This window comes from Mastomys coucha, unplaced genomic scaffold (assembly GCF_008632895.1).
Source record: "Mastomys coucha isolate ucsf_1 unplaced genomic scaffold, UCSF_Mcou_1 pScaffold13, whole genome shotgun sequence".
NCBI lineage: Eukaryota > Metazoa > Chordata > Mammalia > Rodentia > Muridae > Mastomys > Mastomys coucha.
In genome coordinates this window covers 52,635,462-52,652,556 of record NW_022196895.1, presented here as the reverse complement: position 1 = coordinate 52,652,556, position 17,095 = coordinate 52,635,462, and the positions used below count along the sequence as shown (strand labels likewise).

The 17,095-nt window shown below is 43.3% G+C and overlaps 1 protein-coding gene across 4 annotated transcripts in view; it reads left to right on the top strand.

Moving 5' to 3' along the window:
• Positions 1 to 17,095, top strand: part of Marchf3 (membrane associated ring-CH-type finger 3) — a 142,344-nt gene that overhangs the window by 41,481 nt on the left and 83,768 nt on the right. The window contains exon 1 of one of the 4 annotated variants that reach the window (XM_031365723.1): positions 11,769 to 12,416. The exons of the other annotated variants lie outside the window; for them this stretch is intronic. The gene's annotated coding sequence lies outside the window, so the exon portion shown is untranslated. Of the gene's footprint in view, positions 1 to 11,768; positions 12,417 to 17,095 lie in introns of those variants that run through there. 4 annotated transcript variants of the gene reach the window in all.

The following is a 17,095-nucleotide window of genomic DNA, read 5'->3' as shown; positions in this document are numbered from 1 at the left end:
TGACTGATGGGTGAGCCCAGCCACTTGGTGATACTGGGCTCTACAAGAAAACAGGCTGAGCAAGCCAGTAATCATAACCCCTCCATGATCTCTGCATCAGCTCCTACCTCCAAGTTCCTGCCCTGATTGAGCTCCTGACTTCTTTTAGTGATGAACGGTGCTGTGGAAGTGTAAACCAAATAAATCCTTTCCTCCTTGAGTTGCTTTGGTGTTGCTGTTAGCAAGAGTGACACTAAGCCGTGTGTATACACATATATGTGTGTTCTGTGTACAGATGAATATACCCGTGTGGGTACACATGAAGGTGGAAGACAGAGGTCAGTGTGCAAATTTTCACCTTATTGCTTGAGACAAGGTCTGTCGTTGAACTTAGAAGTCACAGATTGGTTAGACTAGATGCTTAGTAAACCCCAGGGAGTCTCCTGTCTGCACATCTCCAGGGCTAGGGTTAGAGGAGCTCAGCATTGTTCCCAAGGTCTTGGGCTTTCACAGCAAGCACGTTATAAACTAAGCCATCTCCACAGCCCTGATGTCATTTTATTAGGGTTAGGATGCAAGCTGTATTCTCATCCCATCCATCATCTACTAGACATCAAAGTCTGTATACAAAATCCCTGTATAGAAGTCTTCCTCCCGCCCTGCCCTGTGTCCTTGTGCATGTTAGATGGGTATTCTACTGAGCTGTACCCTCAGTCCCACAAATATCCCTTCCAGATACAGGCCCAGGCCACAAGTCCTTTTAATATTTAAAAAAGAAACAGAAGAAACAAAGAAAGACATCCATGATTCAGCTCAAATCTTACGGGTTTACAGACTTACCAGTATGCACCCTTGGGTTGTCCATTTGCATTGTACTTATTTTCACATATTCATTCCATTTGTTGTGTGTCTAAACTGCTCTATTTATTACCCTACTTATTTGAATATGTCCCATATGATTTGAAATACTCTTAAAGTCTTCATAATGTGTTTTTAATTTTTAAAATAGACCAATATCTCTTAAGGGCTTATTTCTTCCTGGAATTCACAATGCCTAGAGAAATGGTTTGTCCACAGTAGGCTCTCAAAAAACTTAAAGTTTGCTAAAACTACATAAAGCTTTATATAATAATTGTATGCTTTCAAGTGGTACTTTCAAGATTCCAAGTATTTTAATTTCTGATACTGTTTCTTGCTCACAGCTGATGCTGTTTCTGAGATATTGTGGTGGCAGACATATTTAATCTCATCTTGACACTTGGACTCTATCTGAAATTTGCCAATGGTCATATACCTTAGTTTCAAGCTTGCTACAGACTGCTTTGTACCCCCAATTCTGTGTTTTTTATTTTGCATGGGTTACAGAATGCTGTACATATCCTTGGGGAACATTTGACAATGAGCATATTTCTATAAATGCTAGTACTACTAGAAATGCTTGCTGTGGACTCATGCAGGGCATGTTCTGCTAATGATTTAAACTTTCTTTTGTAAGAAGCTAAATTTCCTTGGACAATCAATCTACCCCACTGTTGCATACCCAGGGACCAAAGTGAGTCAGGCATGAAAAATCCTTCCAAGGTCAGTTTCTTTCCCTGCAAAAGTATGTTTAAGAATAAAAAATTACTGTGTATTTTCAGAACCAAAGCCTCCCCACTACCCCCTGAAAATTCATCTACATAAAAAAAGATAGCTCTAGTATTAATATGAAAATATCAAATTAAACCCACTGCATAATTCAATAATGGTACATGGATCTGTAATCTTCTCTACCCATACCTCCCAAAATACATCTTTTCAGAATCACATTATGGTTTTAGTAAATGTCTAGATGAAAAGTATGTATCTCATATAAAGGTAAAACATCTAGATTATGCCTCAGTTCAAAAAAGGGGGTGGGCCTCATTTTAGTACAAATACAGACTCTGTGTGTGTGTGTGTGTGTGTGTTTCCTTTTTCTTCACTTTAGAAATACTGTGTGCCTTAGTCTAGTGTACGATATGGGCTTGAAAAGCTAAGAGGAGGCTGCTAAAGCAAAGTTCCACCTTAACTCTCACCGCCACTGTTCTGTTGACCTTCTCTATCAATGTTGGCACCAAATAGAGGGCCATTTGCTGAGCTCACTCCTTACCGCTGGTTTTCTCGTCTTTATTCTCCATTTCATTCTGGGCTGTTTCTGAGATGTTCCTACTGTCCTTCAAGCCCCGACCTTTCCCCTGGAGTCAGTCCCACACTGTCAGCTTAAGGATCCAGCTAGCTTTTTGGGCCAATTATGTGTTATTCAGGTCAGGTTTCATATTATCCCACATAGTTTGAAGGGTTAAAGGACGAAACAATTGGCCAGATATTTCCTGCTGTCAGTCCTCTTCTTTGCAGGCACAGCAGCACCCTCTGGACCTGAGAATTTTGTTTCTTGGTTGGTTGGTTGGTTTGGTTGTTTCGAGACAGGGTTTCTCTGTATTGCCCTGGCTATCCTGGAACTCACTCTGTAGGCCAGGCTGGCCTGGAACTCAGAAATCCACCTACCTCTGCCTCCCAAGTTCTGGGATTAAAGGCATGAGTCACCACTGCCTGGCTTGGACCTGAGATTTATAACATTAGGTCTATGCATTGGCTTTGATGCACCTGTGATCACCACAAGTGAAAGGTAAAATTATTTGGACATTAGTACATTTTCTTCAAGTGGCTCTGTAGTTCTCATCTCCTAAAAGAAATCCATGACCCAAGAATGTTGAAACATGACTGCTTCCCAGAGGTCCCATCCAGGGAACCCTGGCTAGCCAGCTCCTTCAGTTTCTACTTGATCCTGGGCAGGTCTTTGGCATTGACCCTGTAGGCCCTGAAACTCTAGTGTGCTGCCTTGTAGTTCCTCTGTGCAGTTCTCCTCGCCTGGCCCTCAGGGCTAGGCCTCCTACCTTCTTTTTGCATGGTACTCTGCCTCAGTTTGACCTGACTTGATTGGTTGCCCTTTCTCCTTCCCACATCCCTGTAGAAGACATTTATTCCCACCGCACACTACTACCCCAAGTTTCTTTTCTGAATGTAGAATATCAACAGGAATTTTCCTAAACCTTCTCTCCCCACACACTCCCTGCCTCCTCCACCCCAGAGCTACCTAGAGACCAGAATCTTGCCTATTCAGAGAATAGTGAACCTCAAAAGAGGAGTAGCATACCCCTGTCCTATAAAACCTATCCACTGTTCTTGCCACCCCTCCGACCCGCACATGTCAGCCTTATATACGAACCCTGCCCTGCCCTTCCTAGAGTTAGCTGCAGACCACAGCAAGTTTTGCTCCGCTACCACCTGACTAAATTTTTATCCTACTTAGTTCTTTTATTGTTGATTTTACATATTCTAGCTAACTTCTCAATGTTAGAATTAGATAAATAGTAGGCAATACTGATTAAATATGAGAAGATCAAGAGAGCTGAAGATATGAAAAAAATAAAAGATTACAAACTCTAATTTGGTCTGAATGTTTGCTCTGGGCCTCTTCTAAGAGGATCCTTTGAGTCCTGTGTTTCCGTTGCCTCCCAAGGAGAGCACCAGGACAGAAAGCACTCCAATTGGAAAGGAAGATGAGGCTCTTGCTCCCTTACTTATTAGCCTCAGTGCACTGAGCCCAGCACCATAAATCATGAGTGGCAGTGAGGATGGATTTGAAACCCTACATAAACTGCCATTCCAGGCCAAAGTTAGCTCCCCACAGGTCTGCATTCTGAGCCTGCTGACACTTCCGATTGCCTTTTCTGATACTCAAAGGAGAGAGAATTTGAGCCCTGCCATTTTTAGATTCTGGCCCTATAAGCCGGAGTTCTGAGGGGCTCCTTTGCTGTTCCTGACACATGATCCTGTGCTGAGGAAGTGACCAGCCTGTGGACTCAGACAGCAACAAAGTCTGGTCATAGGCAGACAGCTAGCTAGCTCCTATCCCAGCGAGAGACAAGAGATACCACTGCCAGGTCTCTTGCCCATTCAATTCCTCCTCACCTATCCCCCACTTCTAAAGCTGGCTTTTCAGAGGAGATCCATGTTTTCATTCATTGAAAAGCAAACACCATTTTTTGTGAAGCCAAAGTGAACTCCCCATTGCTGTCTTAGGTGGTGCCAGAGTGGTGTACATGGCATCCCTCCACACGATTCCCTCCAGTGCTTCCTAACGCAGGGCTCTCTCAGAGGGAACGTGGATGTATAGTGGAGGAGGAGACAGACAGCACCTCACGGTGCTCATGCACTACTTGATCTGCTTACCATTAGAGAGACTAGTGGTTGTGCCTGGGACAGGTTTAGTTGTTGGGGCCCAGCATACTCAGACATACAAGCCTCGTCCATCAAAAGAGTCATCTTCATGTGGGTCTCATGGAAGAGGGGCAACAGTTCATGATTGCCACTTCAGCCATATTAACAGTGTAACAACAACAACAAAAACATCCAGGACAAGGTATCTATACTGCAAATGTACCCCCCCACACACACCCTGTTCCAAAATACCTTTCTAAGTGAAGAAATAGTGTCTTACTTTATGTTCTACTGCTATGGAGAGAGGCCTATGACCAAGGCAACTTATAGAAAAAATGTTTCCTTGGGGGCATGCCTAGAGCTTAAGAGGTTTAATCCATAATCATCATGGTGGGAAGAAGACAGGCATGATGCTAGAATTGTAGCTGAGGGCCTTACATACTGATCCACAGGCAATAGGCAGGCAGACAGACAGACAGATACTGGGCCTGCTGTGGGCTTTTTGAAACTTCAAAGCAAGACCTAACAAGGTCCTGTGTCCTAATCCTTCCTTAGCAGCACACCAACTGGGAAGCAAACATTTAAACTTATGAGCCTATGGGGACCATTCTCATCGAAACTGCCACAGAGAGTGGAGTGCCTCCAGTACCCAGGCTCTATTCGACCCGACCCTCACTTGCCCTGTGTACCACACCACCATGGCGGTTCATGAGCCCCGAAGGCTGCACCTTAGAATCATATAAGTGAGATATTCTAAATATCATTGTCAGAACCTGTGCAGGTGGGGCCCAGACCGCCTGAGGAGAAGCTGAAGCATGTCTGCTTTGTCTTCAACTCTGGGGGATGTCTGATTCACCATCAGTCATCTCAGGTGCTAGTGTAAATTGATGAAAACCATGAGCTGCCCTCTTTTTCCTCCCCATTCTTGCCTTCAAAATAGAGCCATTTGCTGTATTCACCTGGTGTATGCCTCAGCCAGGACAGAAGGGACTGAACAGGGTGAGAAATGGACAGCCTTTGGTGGAGCTGGCCAAGGGGTATCACTGAGCCTGTGGGACGTGGTGAACAGGCAGGCGAAGGATGATGAAAGAGCAGGGTAGAGAACTATTCTAGCACAATATTGGATGGATCGGGCTTGAAGGAAATAAAAAAACTTGTTGGTTTTAAAGTTACTTCAGGCAGATCATCTTATTGTTAGCCAAAATGAGTAAATCGTGAGGAATATTGTGTGTAGAGAGGAAAAAACGTGAGGCTATTTTATATACATGAGTTTGAGGTACAGTAGGGAAACATGAGGCTACTTTATATACATGAGTTTGGGATGCAGCAGGATAGAACAGGGAGATGGCTACTGGTGTGTGACATTCTCAGAAATACTGAGTGCACCAAGGTGTGGTGCATGCTGTCCAAAGAAGGCACAAAAGCGTATAGCAAGCGCATGCTGTGTCCTTGTGAAACATTCAGACAGTGCCCTCGGGTGTGTCTGCAGCACTTAAGTGAGAGTGTGGTTGAGTCTTGAAGCTTACGTGAACTGAAAAAAGAAAAGCATTCCCAGAAGACCACATATTATTCATGCAGTTATAGAAAAGGTCCGGAACAGGCAAGTTCGTAAAGACAGAGTAGATTCATGGGGATGCTGGGGCTGGGAAACAAGAGAGGAAAGAGGGCAGCTGAGGAATATGGAGTTCCTTTTCAGAGTGATGTGTTCCGAACTGATTACTGGGATTGCTGCACACCTCTATGAGTATGCCACAGTCCAGCTCAAGTGAGTGAGCTATGTAGCTCACAAAGTACCTCTCAATTTTTAAAGCAAAAGCACATGACTGTATCGTGTTCAAACTGTAGCTATTTACTTAACTGAAAATAACCCCTGAAATACACTATGCAGCTTACATCAAGCTTTAGCTCCTGAGTATACATGTGGATAGACTTCCTTATAAAGAAGAAACATTCAGAGACGCAGATAACTTTGAGTTGGGAGTAGGGAACAGCTTAAGGAATAGTTACACAGTCCTCGTTTGTTTGTAGTAAGTTTTTGAAAATAACCTTGTGAGTTGCATTGTTTGGTCCTTTGAACTACCTTTCAGTTGCCCACCTGTAAAATAGAAGTTCTCCTATATCCAGGAGACGAAAGGGTAGAATGGAAGAGATGAGGTGGAATGAGAAGAAGGTACACTAATATATGAATTTCAACTAGGCCTACAATTTTTTTCAACCTAAAAAGGTGCAAATGTAGGGCCAGTCAAACCAGGTTTTGTGATCACTTGGTTGTCCTTCGGCCTCATTGGAATGGGATGGAAGAGTCTGAGGTATCCTGAAACTTAGAATGGTGCTATCTACCAGGCAAATACAGGAAGGTGGCAATCAAAGAGGATGTGCTTTCTAGAAACTGACTTAGACAGTTCTCGACACACCTTGAGAGTGCTCCAGTGCGGGGCTTTTGAGTACTGTGGCAGTCAAGCAAGAGTAGTCAAGGAACAAGCTCATAGTCCTCAGAAAACAGAAAGGCATGAGCCTGGCCACCTGTGGTGACAGTCACTCTAATCATAATCTTTGATGTGTCCAGCAACTCAAGACTAATGAGTTATGTGTAATGTTAGCTTAAATGTGTGATGGGTACTTTTCCTTTATTGCTTAAAAGAAAAAAAAAAACTTAGAAGTCTTCTGCCAGCACTGTGTGGTGGGAGGGAAAGTTTGTACCTTTGGAAACAAAAAGCTGTCTTCCACTAACACTGCATGTAACACCTCAGGTTCCAAGAGAAACTGTTATTCCCCTGAGCCTTGCAGAGCCCATTAATATGCCACATTGTTCCTTTCCACTGGTTAGTTAAAGAAAGCGAGGCTCTGGGAAGCTATGTCCAAATATGGTTCTTATAGCTACAGCAGGAACTAATTTTACAGGTGTCCGAAGTCTTCTCTTGTCGAGTTTACATGACCTCCTCCATCAAAACCAGGGACTACGCTGTCCAAAAAGTAGGCAGCAGGCCTGGGACGCTCGTGCTGGGAAAGCGGCTTCCCAAAGAGACACAGGTTTGCTTGGTGCTTTTTACAGCTTTGCTGGAGTAAAATGGGGAACACCAGGCCCTTTGACTCAGGAAAGTTCCATTCTTTGGGAAAGCTTTTCACTCACAGGACATTGACTGTCTGGAAATGCCCGGTGTCTTAGTTAGGGTTCTGTTCCCATGATAAACTCCATGGTCAAAGCAACTTTGGGGAAGAGAGGGTTTATTTCTTCTTGTGGCTTATACTCCATAATGAAGGGAAGTTAGGGCAGGAGCTCAGGCAGGGAAGGAACTGAAGCAGAGATCATGAAGGAACAGTGCTTACTAGCTTGTTTCCCATGGCTCGCTAAGCTTGCTGTCTTATACAACCCAGGACTACTTGCCCAGGGTGGGGGCACACCGACAGTCAGTTGGACCCTCCCACCATTATTCATCAATCAAGAAAATGCCCCACAGATTTGCCTACAGGCCAATCTCATGGAGACATTTTCTTAATTGAAGATCTCTCTTCCCAGATGACCCTGGTGTACATCAAGTTGACAGAAACCTAACCGGGGCCCTGTGGTCGAAGGCGCTGTTTGCTGCTGGAGGGCGCGTTGCTGCCCTCAGAGGCAGAAGCAGTGTAAGGAAGCTGTGCATCGGGTTGTGGATTTTAAGTCGAGTTCAGCAGCACACCGACAATCAGCTTGAAGAATGTTGACGTCATGTCAGTTCTGTAGTGCAGCAAGAAGCTTGACTGCTTCTGAGGGAGAAAATAATACACAGTTACAGTGCTACCAGCCACTCTTGACTTGGGATCTGGGTCATAAACAGCATATTCCAAACCCACAGATAGTCTAAAATGAATTTTAGCCCATAGTCCAACTCTCTTTCTCAACAAACATGCTAACAAGCAGCAAAACAGGAAGCATTAGTTTTACCCCTTCCCTAGTCGCTTAATCTACCAGAGTAGGCAAAGGGTAGCTCTAGATAGTCCCCAGATGAAACTCAGTTTACATGCTAGCCATTGATGATTTATTTTATTTGGCCATAATGAGTTTTTCAATACATTTATATAAGCTATGATCATCTATAACTCAGCTTCCTACATACCATCTGTGTTTCTGGCTTCTCTCAGAATTCAGACCAGTCTCTGTGCCCATGAGGCCATTAGGTGATGCTTCCTACAGTAGAAATGCAAGCTCTGCCTCCTGGCTAGTGTAGTTCTCACCAAGATCTTGTGTGCCAATTCCATTGTCTACTGAGCTCTAGAGCATTTAAGTTTTGAGGCCCTCAATAAGACATGGAGCCCAGAAGAAAGATTTTGCTATCCTTAGCTATGATGATAGGTGTTTGTTAATCAAGTATCAGTTGGATCTGCTGAGAAACAAGATTCTCATTCATGCACAAGAGTTTTGCAACAGAGGCAGGTGAAATGAGTTTGGCTTACAGGATTGCATTTCCTTTTCTGATAAGGAATGAAGACTATTTGAAACATGTAAGAAAAACACAAATGGAAGACATGTATCCTAGTCTCTGATGCAGCCCTTTCTCCCGTGTGGTATCGAGTTTCTTAAAGGGTATTGCTTTGTTTTGTTTTGTTTTGTTTTCTCAGTAGTGGGAAATGAACTCAGTGCATGGTGTAGGCTAGATGGTTGCTCATTCACTGAGCTGCATCTCCAGCTCCTGTTTCTTTGCCTGAATGATGGATATATAGCATCACACATGGTAGATCCCAGAACTTTTAAACCAAACCATTGCTTTTGCATAGGGCTCTTTTGACTTCCCCCTCACCACACCCTCAGGGGCCCCAGGCTCTTCCTGGTCTTCATCCTTCAGATTTCTATATGCACATCTCCAGCCCTGTTCTTCACCTGAATGACATGTGAATATCATCATACATCATTCTGTACTCATTCATCATCAGAATTTATAAAAAGTAATGGGCATAAGATGTTTTTAGAGTTATACTTGAGACTTTATTTTCCTCATCTACACAATAAGATCATATTAACAAGCACCTCAAAGTCTGGTATACTCTGAATAGACATTGTGAGCTTTTATTATTTATTAAATAACAAATATTTGCCAGGCTTTGTGCTAGACCTTAGAAATAAGAAAATACAATATGTGGATCATGCCCTAAGGAGATTAAGTCCTGGGCTACTGAGATGACTCAGCAGGAGAAAGCACTTGCTGCAGGATCCTGCTGGCCTGAGCTCAATCCCCAGAACCCATTCAAAGGTGGAGAGAGAGAACTGATGTCACAAAGGTGTCCTGTAAAACCTCTATGGGTGTGCTTCATCACACACAGAATGTCCACACACGTCACACACACACACACACACACACACACACACACACATATAATAAAAAAAAAATTTTTTAAAGATTTATTCTTACTAAAGAAAACAATTCTAGATTAATGAGTGGAATCAGTTATACCAAGAAAACTTCTCACAATAACTGCACTGCTGCTGACGCCTAAATAGACTGGTAAATTCTATTTAGCTATATAGGCTGGTAAAGTCACAGCCTATTGAACATCATATCAAATTAAGGAGTGTTTAATGTATGACAGCGACCTTTAGAAATATGTATGCTCATACATAACAAATATGACAGAGGTAACAACAATTTGCAACAAGATTCTTTCTTCAGACAGTTCTACATTAGACTTTTAAAGTGGAGTCCACGCGATCTGGAGAATTGCCTCATTGACAATGGAGTGGAGACCCACTCACATATCTTTCCAGTGTTTGGGATCCCTGAAGGTCTATGACCCCCTGCTCCATTTAGGTCTGGACTGGGTTCATTGCACTGAATGAGGAAACAAGTTCTGGAGAAGTGGTCAGTTACAAAGAGAGAAGACACACAGAGGAACAACGGGGTAGTTGTGTGTCAGGGAAAGAGGCTCGGGTGCACAGGAGTAAAGGGCTGGGAGGGGGATTTTAAGCAGAACATGGCTTTCTTTTTGCATCTTCTTCAGGTAAAGCAGATAATCTGGCAACTAAATAATGTCAGAGTGAGCACTAATTATACATAATCATCACCATATTAAGTTCTGGAATTGTCTTCTCACTATGACCATCTCACCCTTACCTAAATCCCCATCCAGCCTGGAAGAGAGATCTCAGCACTTTTAAAGCCAAGCCATTGCTGTTGCATAGGGCTGCTTTGGCTTGTTCCTCCAGCACACGCCCATGTGCCCAGCCTCTTCCTGGTCTCCAGCCTTCAGATTTCTATATGCACAGATCTGATTCCACATGGGACCTGATTATCTATGGTGACTCGAGTGGAGGTGGAGACCTTCTCCAACGTTCAGGTCAAATGTAGCACTTGATTAAATTCCCATAAAATCAGACCCACTGGAGATGTATTGGCAAATAGGTATATTTTACTGTGTTATGCACACAAAGTGGAAAAACTCACCACAGGAGCAGAAACCCTAACAGAATTCCCATTAACTACAAGGGCCAGCCCCTCACCTCTCTACCATCCCAACCATCCTGCCCAGTGTCTAACTACTGTTCGTTAATTCTGGGAATGTGGTTCCCTTGGCCTTCCCACTGTTGCTTCTTCATCGTACCAATTGTTTAACAGTGCCTTGAGTTAGGAGAGTCTCTGTGCTGAGGATGACAATTTCATTAACACAGGATACCTCACAGAAAGCCCTGCTTAAAATTCACCATGTTTGTGGTGAGGTTTGAAAGAAGTTTAAATAACAAACACATCCACTCCTTACTCCTAGCCATAAGTTTCTTTGCTCCTCACTGAATCCTCTGAAGGATTCCTTTATCTTAGGACATGTGTATTCTTCTCTTGTTTTGAATAGCTGCATAATGCTCCCTTAGGTACATGCAGCATTATACATAAGTCTTGTCTTCTTTTCTTTTTATTACTAACAATGCTGTGATCAGATATTGCACACTTACATGAGTGTGACTATAGGATAAATTTCTGGAACTGAAGTTTATACATCATGAATATATACTGCAATATTTAACAATATTGTTCTGGAGAAGTTTATTTCCCAACCTACTATGAAAAGAGACACTGATTCCACTTTCTGTAAGTTACTTTTGTATGAATGTTCATTCACACCCTGACTTGATTAGAAAGTTACTAGGTGGCTGGTAAGGAAATAAAAGTTATCAGTCGATGAGCAGAAAAGATATGCAGTAAAATTAGTGCATAAAGTAGACAGATGATTAAGACTTTTTTAAAAGATTTATTTATTTATTTTATGCATATGAGTACACACTGTAGCTGTACAGATAGTTGTGAGCCTTCATCTGGTTGTTGGGAATTGACTTTTAGGACCTCTGCTTGCTCTGGTCAACCCTGCTCACTCCAGTAGACCCTGCTTGCTCCAGCCCAAAGATTTATTTATTATTATAAATAAGTATACTGTAGCTGACTTCAGGCACACCAGAAGAGGGCATCAGATCTCATTACAGATGGTTGTGAGCCACCATTTGTTTGCAGGGATTTGAACTCAAGACCTTTGGAAGAGCAGTCGATGCTCTTACCCACAGAGCCATCTCACCAGCCCCCTAAGACTTTTTTTAATTCACATAAGATTGTTTTCTGTACCAGGAAACCTTCCTGTTTTCTAAAGTACTATGTCTTTTGAGGACAGATGCAAATGGGAGAAACTGATTAACTATGTTAATAAAAACGAAGCCATCCCAGTGTGATCCCATCACACCCCTATATCTGCTCATTTAAACCCAAAACATGTTGCCTGAGCACAGAGCTCTGTGTTCAGTCACGTCCAGCCTGCCTCTTCTGGGTGGAGAATAGTCTGGCCAGGTCTGATAAACCTACCCCTGCCTGTCAATTCGACTAGAGATCAGGGTGGGCAGGGCAGGCATTAGCACTCAGGCACTGAGGCCTTCCTCTCTCCTAAAAGCTTCTAGGAACTACCTTCAAGGTTGGGAGTAGCAGCAACTCTGGGATCCATAGATGAAAACCAGGTCAGGTCAGTACTCCCTAGTAGGTATGTGGGCCACCTGCCAGTTGAGTGGGCAGGGTGCCAAAGGTGTGTACTCTCCTGGTTACCCAGGGCAGGAGATGGAACCCAGGACTCCAGGAGAAGGGAGGACTCATGGAGCTCATGGAGCTGGAGATGCAAAGAGTTTCTGCTTAAAGAACAAGGAACATTTTATCCATTGAGCTCAGAACAAGCAGATAGGAGGAAGCCAAAGTAAGGTGAGCTGGGTGGGAGACTGAACTAATTAGCTGCCCTGGGCAGGACCGGCAAGGTTGAGGAGGAAGATGTTGTAAGGAGCCCTAGTAAGATAGAAAGGAAAGGTTTACAAAGGCCCTTGAATGTCCTAGTGGAGGGCCAGGTGACCACAAAGAAAGCAAGTGGTCCTAAGCAGAGGCAGTAAGTAGTGCTGGAGAGAACTTGAACGGGACCTGAGTTGAAAACAGCCAGCCTCAGAGCTGGCAAATGCAGGACACTGGTGACTGGGTCATGGGAGAGTTCTGCCTTCACAGTCCACCGCTGTCAGTGTACTCTAGTCTACTGTAGAGACACATAGCTGTAGAACGTTTGACACCAGGAATGCATTTTGAACAAGGAGAAAAGGAGTTAGGAACATGCACTCCAGCCCCACAAATGCAGGAGAAACGGCCTCCTGCCTGGTTGTGCTCTAAGGGGAGTAGGAGAAAAAGATGACAGCAGAGTCTGATCTAGGAGTTGGTTTAGAGGGTCACCATGGAGCCACGAGAGAAGAACAAAAGGACTGCAGGCAGCTTCAGAAGGAATAAGAGAAACTACAAGTGGCACCGGCCTGTTGAGGGTATGATGCCGGCCGGCCGGGGGAGAAATGAGGCATTTTCCAGGTAGAGAAATTGAAGGACCTTTAAATCTGCTTGGTTTCTTTGGTTACATCCAAGAGAAGGCTTGAGTTTTGAACCATTACAAGTTGAGCCAGAACAGTGCTGGGTTTTTGCACCCCAAAATAGACCTGGTATACCTACTACATAGAAGTCCCCTGCCCTTCGCAGCTGCTGCTGACAGAGTCTGCTGCTGCCTGGCCTACAGGAACAGCTTCCTCACCTTTTGTATTCAGCATTCCTCCAATGGCAATGAGGGGCTTCTGGGGGCATCTGGCATCCATGGCATACAGACCAGTATAGGCTTTGAATTTATATATGGAAAACATGAAAATGTAATCAGAAAATTCCAACACCAGAATCAAATTCTACCTTAAAATAGACTGAAGAATGGATATTAGCTAGGTGACTTTAGCTCCTGCGTGGATCTTATACAGCTTTCCATTAAGATTTTCAAGTCATAGGCAAAATTAATTTATTGGATAAAGTGATACTCAAAGCATGATTGGACTTACAAATACCCCAAAAAATAAAAGCCCTTAGCTTACAAAAAGAGCCCCATTTTCTCGTTGTTTACATAATCACCGTCTACATAACTATAATGTGGTGATCTGAAATCTTGGCCAAGAGTCCCCGAGACAGGTTTGAAGATGAGTTCATCAGAAGAACAGTGCTTCAAGGTCCTGCCTTTGATCAGCACACTGATTTTAATTTCAAAACCTGCAGCTGTGGTTCTTAATCATTACCCTGGTAACAGAGAGCCTCACACAAAATGCAAGGGCAAGAGGGTTAGGCAAAGGTTGGTTGTTTTTCCATCTGCCTCTGATTATCCAGAGAGCGATGCCAAAATATGGAGGAGGAGGGCAGAAGCTCTCTGGCAAGCATAAATCTCAAAAGTCAAGCGTTCTGGGGAGACTTCTCCCTCCCATGCTCTTGTCTTTAGGATTCCCCCCTTTTAGTCAAGTGATGTAGCCTTGACAGGAGAAAGTAGCAGCCAGGTTCCTGCACCATCTTTCCTATCAATCAGATGCTCCTAGGGAAGGGAAGGTTTCCCTCCATCTGCTTCTCTTTCTGGGCTCCTTGTTGTGAAATGGCTTTTTCTTATTATTATGGATACCAAGTAGATACTGTCCTAAATCATCCTCTGTCCCCAAATTAGAATTAATGCTTTTAAATAGTGTTCTTTTGAGCCATCATGTAGGTAGTTTGTCTAGTGATAAACTACATCAGATATATTATCTGTGTTTTGACACATAACTCACCACTTTGTAATCAATCCCTCAAAGCAGTAATCTATAGGAACATTTTTTTTTCTCTCTCTCTCTAGTCATGGAGGAGAAATACTCATTATGCTGCATGTTAGGCAAAAGGGATGTGAGAATCGAGAATTGGAAGCCTGGATTCTCTCTGCCCACTTCTGTACCCCTGTAATTGTGTGTTGCCACCTCTCTAGACTAGAAATTGGTGTGATATGAGTCAGAGCGTGTAGCCTCAGGGCTTTGAGTTCAACCCCCAGTCGTAGACGTTACGTATGCCTGAAGCCTCAGAGAAGGGTCGGTAGTTTCTTGTTTTGGAATGTGTTTTCTGGGCTAGTGTGATCAAGCTTGCACACACATGGAAAGATGTAGACAGAACTCGCACAGCAGCCCAAAGGAACTATGCAGGTCAGGTTTTGAAAGCACCTTGAGTTATTCAGATGGGTATTTGGGCATCATTGGAAGATTAGTTTTGTTATGAACTATGCTTGTTGAACTAGTAGAAAACAGTGTTGATTGCATTTGTATTCTCTCAAACTTTAGTACTTCTCAGGAGACATGCCTGCCGCATGATCCTCCGGGGAAATGTGGCAGCAAGAAAGTAGGTCCTGTAACCAAGTGTATGATAAAAATAACCAAACAGCTAGGGAAGAACTACTGAAACTGCAATCCTAAGTAAAAGCAGAAATGTGAGGCTGAACAACGGGGTGGATTGTATGTATCTGATGCGGCTAAAGAGAGGGAATATGTTTAACCTGATACGCCATCATGTCGTGAAGAGAAAGAGGTACATAACTGTGGCTGATTGTGGGAAAGTGCCATACATCAAGTACAAAGAGAAATAATGTTCTCTGTCGCTTGCAGATATTTGAGATTGATTTCAAAACCCTCAACTCTGAACCTGGTGTGGCTCACACTTGAATCCAAGCCCTTGGGAGACTGAAACAGGAGTACTGCTGTGAGGGATCTAGCCTGGGCTATAGATTGAGATCCTGTTTGTTGTTGTTGTTTTATTTTTGAAACATGTTTTTTTGTTGTTATTGTTGGGTTCTGTTGGGTGTTTTTTTAACACCCTATCTTAACATCTAGCACCTTGACAATAAGCTGCATTGTTTTTGACATTCTCAACCAAGGACGTAAATTATTTTAGTTATACTCATCCTCATCACCCTCTCCTCTCTTGTTCCCCTCCCATTCCCCCTAATCCCTTTCCTCTTTCCAACTCTTTCTCCTCTACTTGCATATCTTATCTTCTTGTGACCAGTTAAGTTTAGCCAGGACCACTTACCATCACCATGGTGAGGGCTTCTTTATAGGAATATAGGCAGATACTTTTAATTCCCATTTGAACAAGAGGCTAATAATAAATTCACACATGCAATAAGAAAGCCTGTGTTTTCTTCCACTGAGCTCCTCACAGCAGCCACTCAGCATAGTGCTGGGGTGTGAATGGAGAGAGGAAAAAGCAGTCCCACGTGGGAGGAATATGCGGAGGAAAGAATCCCGGCCCTCAATTAATGAATGGCATCCACACCTTTCATCCTGAACAGCACACCTAAGGCAGAGGGAAGACAAGCAGGACAGGAAGAGAAAGATTCTACCTTGTTAACTGACCTCATCTCACCTCCTCCCCTATAACTACACCCCTTGTACCACAGCTTGCTTTAATTTCATCATAGTAACTCACCCAGAAATGCAGTAGCAATTACAAATACAGAAATACCATGCGTCTACCTTTTGCCAGTTCTCCTATACACTTACGTAGGGAAAGCTGGCATGGTGCTCACCTTTTACTGTTTTTTTTTTTAAATGGGAGTGGGAGACATTGTATCAACAACAACAACATATTTGTTAGCATTTTCTTTTTAAGTATTCAAGATCTCTTTTCCAAATGGAGGGTAAGCCTATCTGTTGCATTCCAACTTGAATGAGAAATGTTGGGCTCCAGGAGAGGAGCAACAGTAATGGTGTAGATAATGAACTTCTGGTTTAGGAAAGGGGGAAAAAAAAACTAAAAGACCTGTGCAGAATTGCAGAGCCGGGGAGTCTGGCAGTTTTCCCTTATAGTTCACAGTGATAGACAAATTGTTAGTTACCACATGTATAATTTATTAGTAATTGCTCTAATTTGCCTCCTAAGTTTCTAAGTTGCCAGTTCACTGAGATCAACTATTTTCTTCCCATAAAATAGGAATCATATGGTAATTTAATGAAGTAGCTAGCCAGTTAGGGTGATTTCCATGCAAAGGGGTTATTGCCTTTGTCATTTAGGAAAGAGGGGGAGAAATAACAGTATCTGCTTCTGAGAAGGCCACTAATATCCCTCTCTGGGATTAAAATGCTACCTGTGCTTTCCTCTGGTGGACATGTGGCCACTGAGGCAGCTGGCTTCCCTCTGGGTTGGATTACAGCCTGTTTGACAGAAAGCCTTTCCTCCCTCCCCTAGAGCTTTGTAAGGGCTGCCGAGTGGTGGATGGGGAGCCCTCCCCTGTGGGGAGAGAGCAGGCAGAAGAAAGGAGTCTGCAGGTGGAAAGAGAGCTTAGTTGAGAGTCTAGTCAGACACTTAGAAAGGTTAGGTAGAGAACTGGGTTTTCTTCTTAAAAACAAATGATCCACTTCCCTCCAAATATGATTGGTTGACTTCAAGCATAAGTAACAGCTTAACTAAGTCTTCTCATGGCCACCCTGTCATATTCTCTCTGCCCTTTTTTATATTATTGATATATGTTCCTTGTGCATCATGCTTAGTTACAAAAAGACAATTTCAAACATATCACCTTTTTTTTTTTT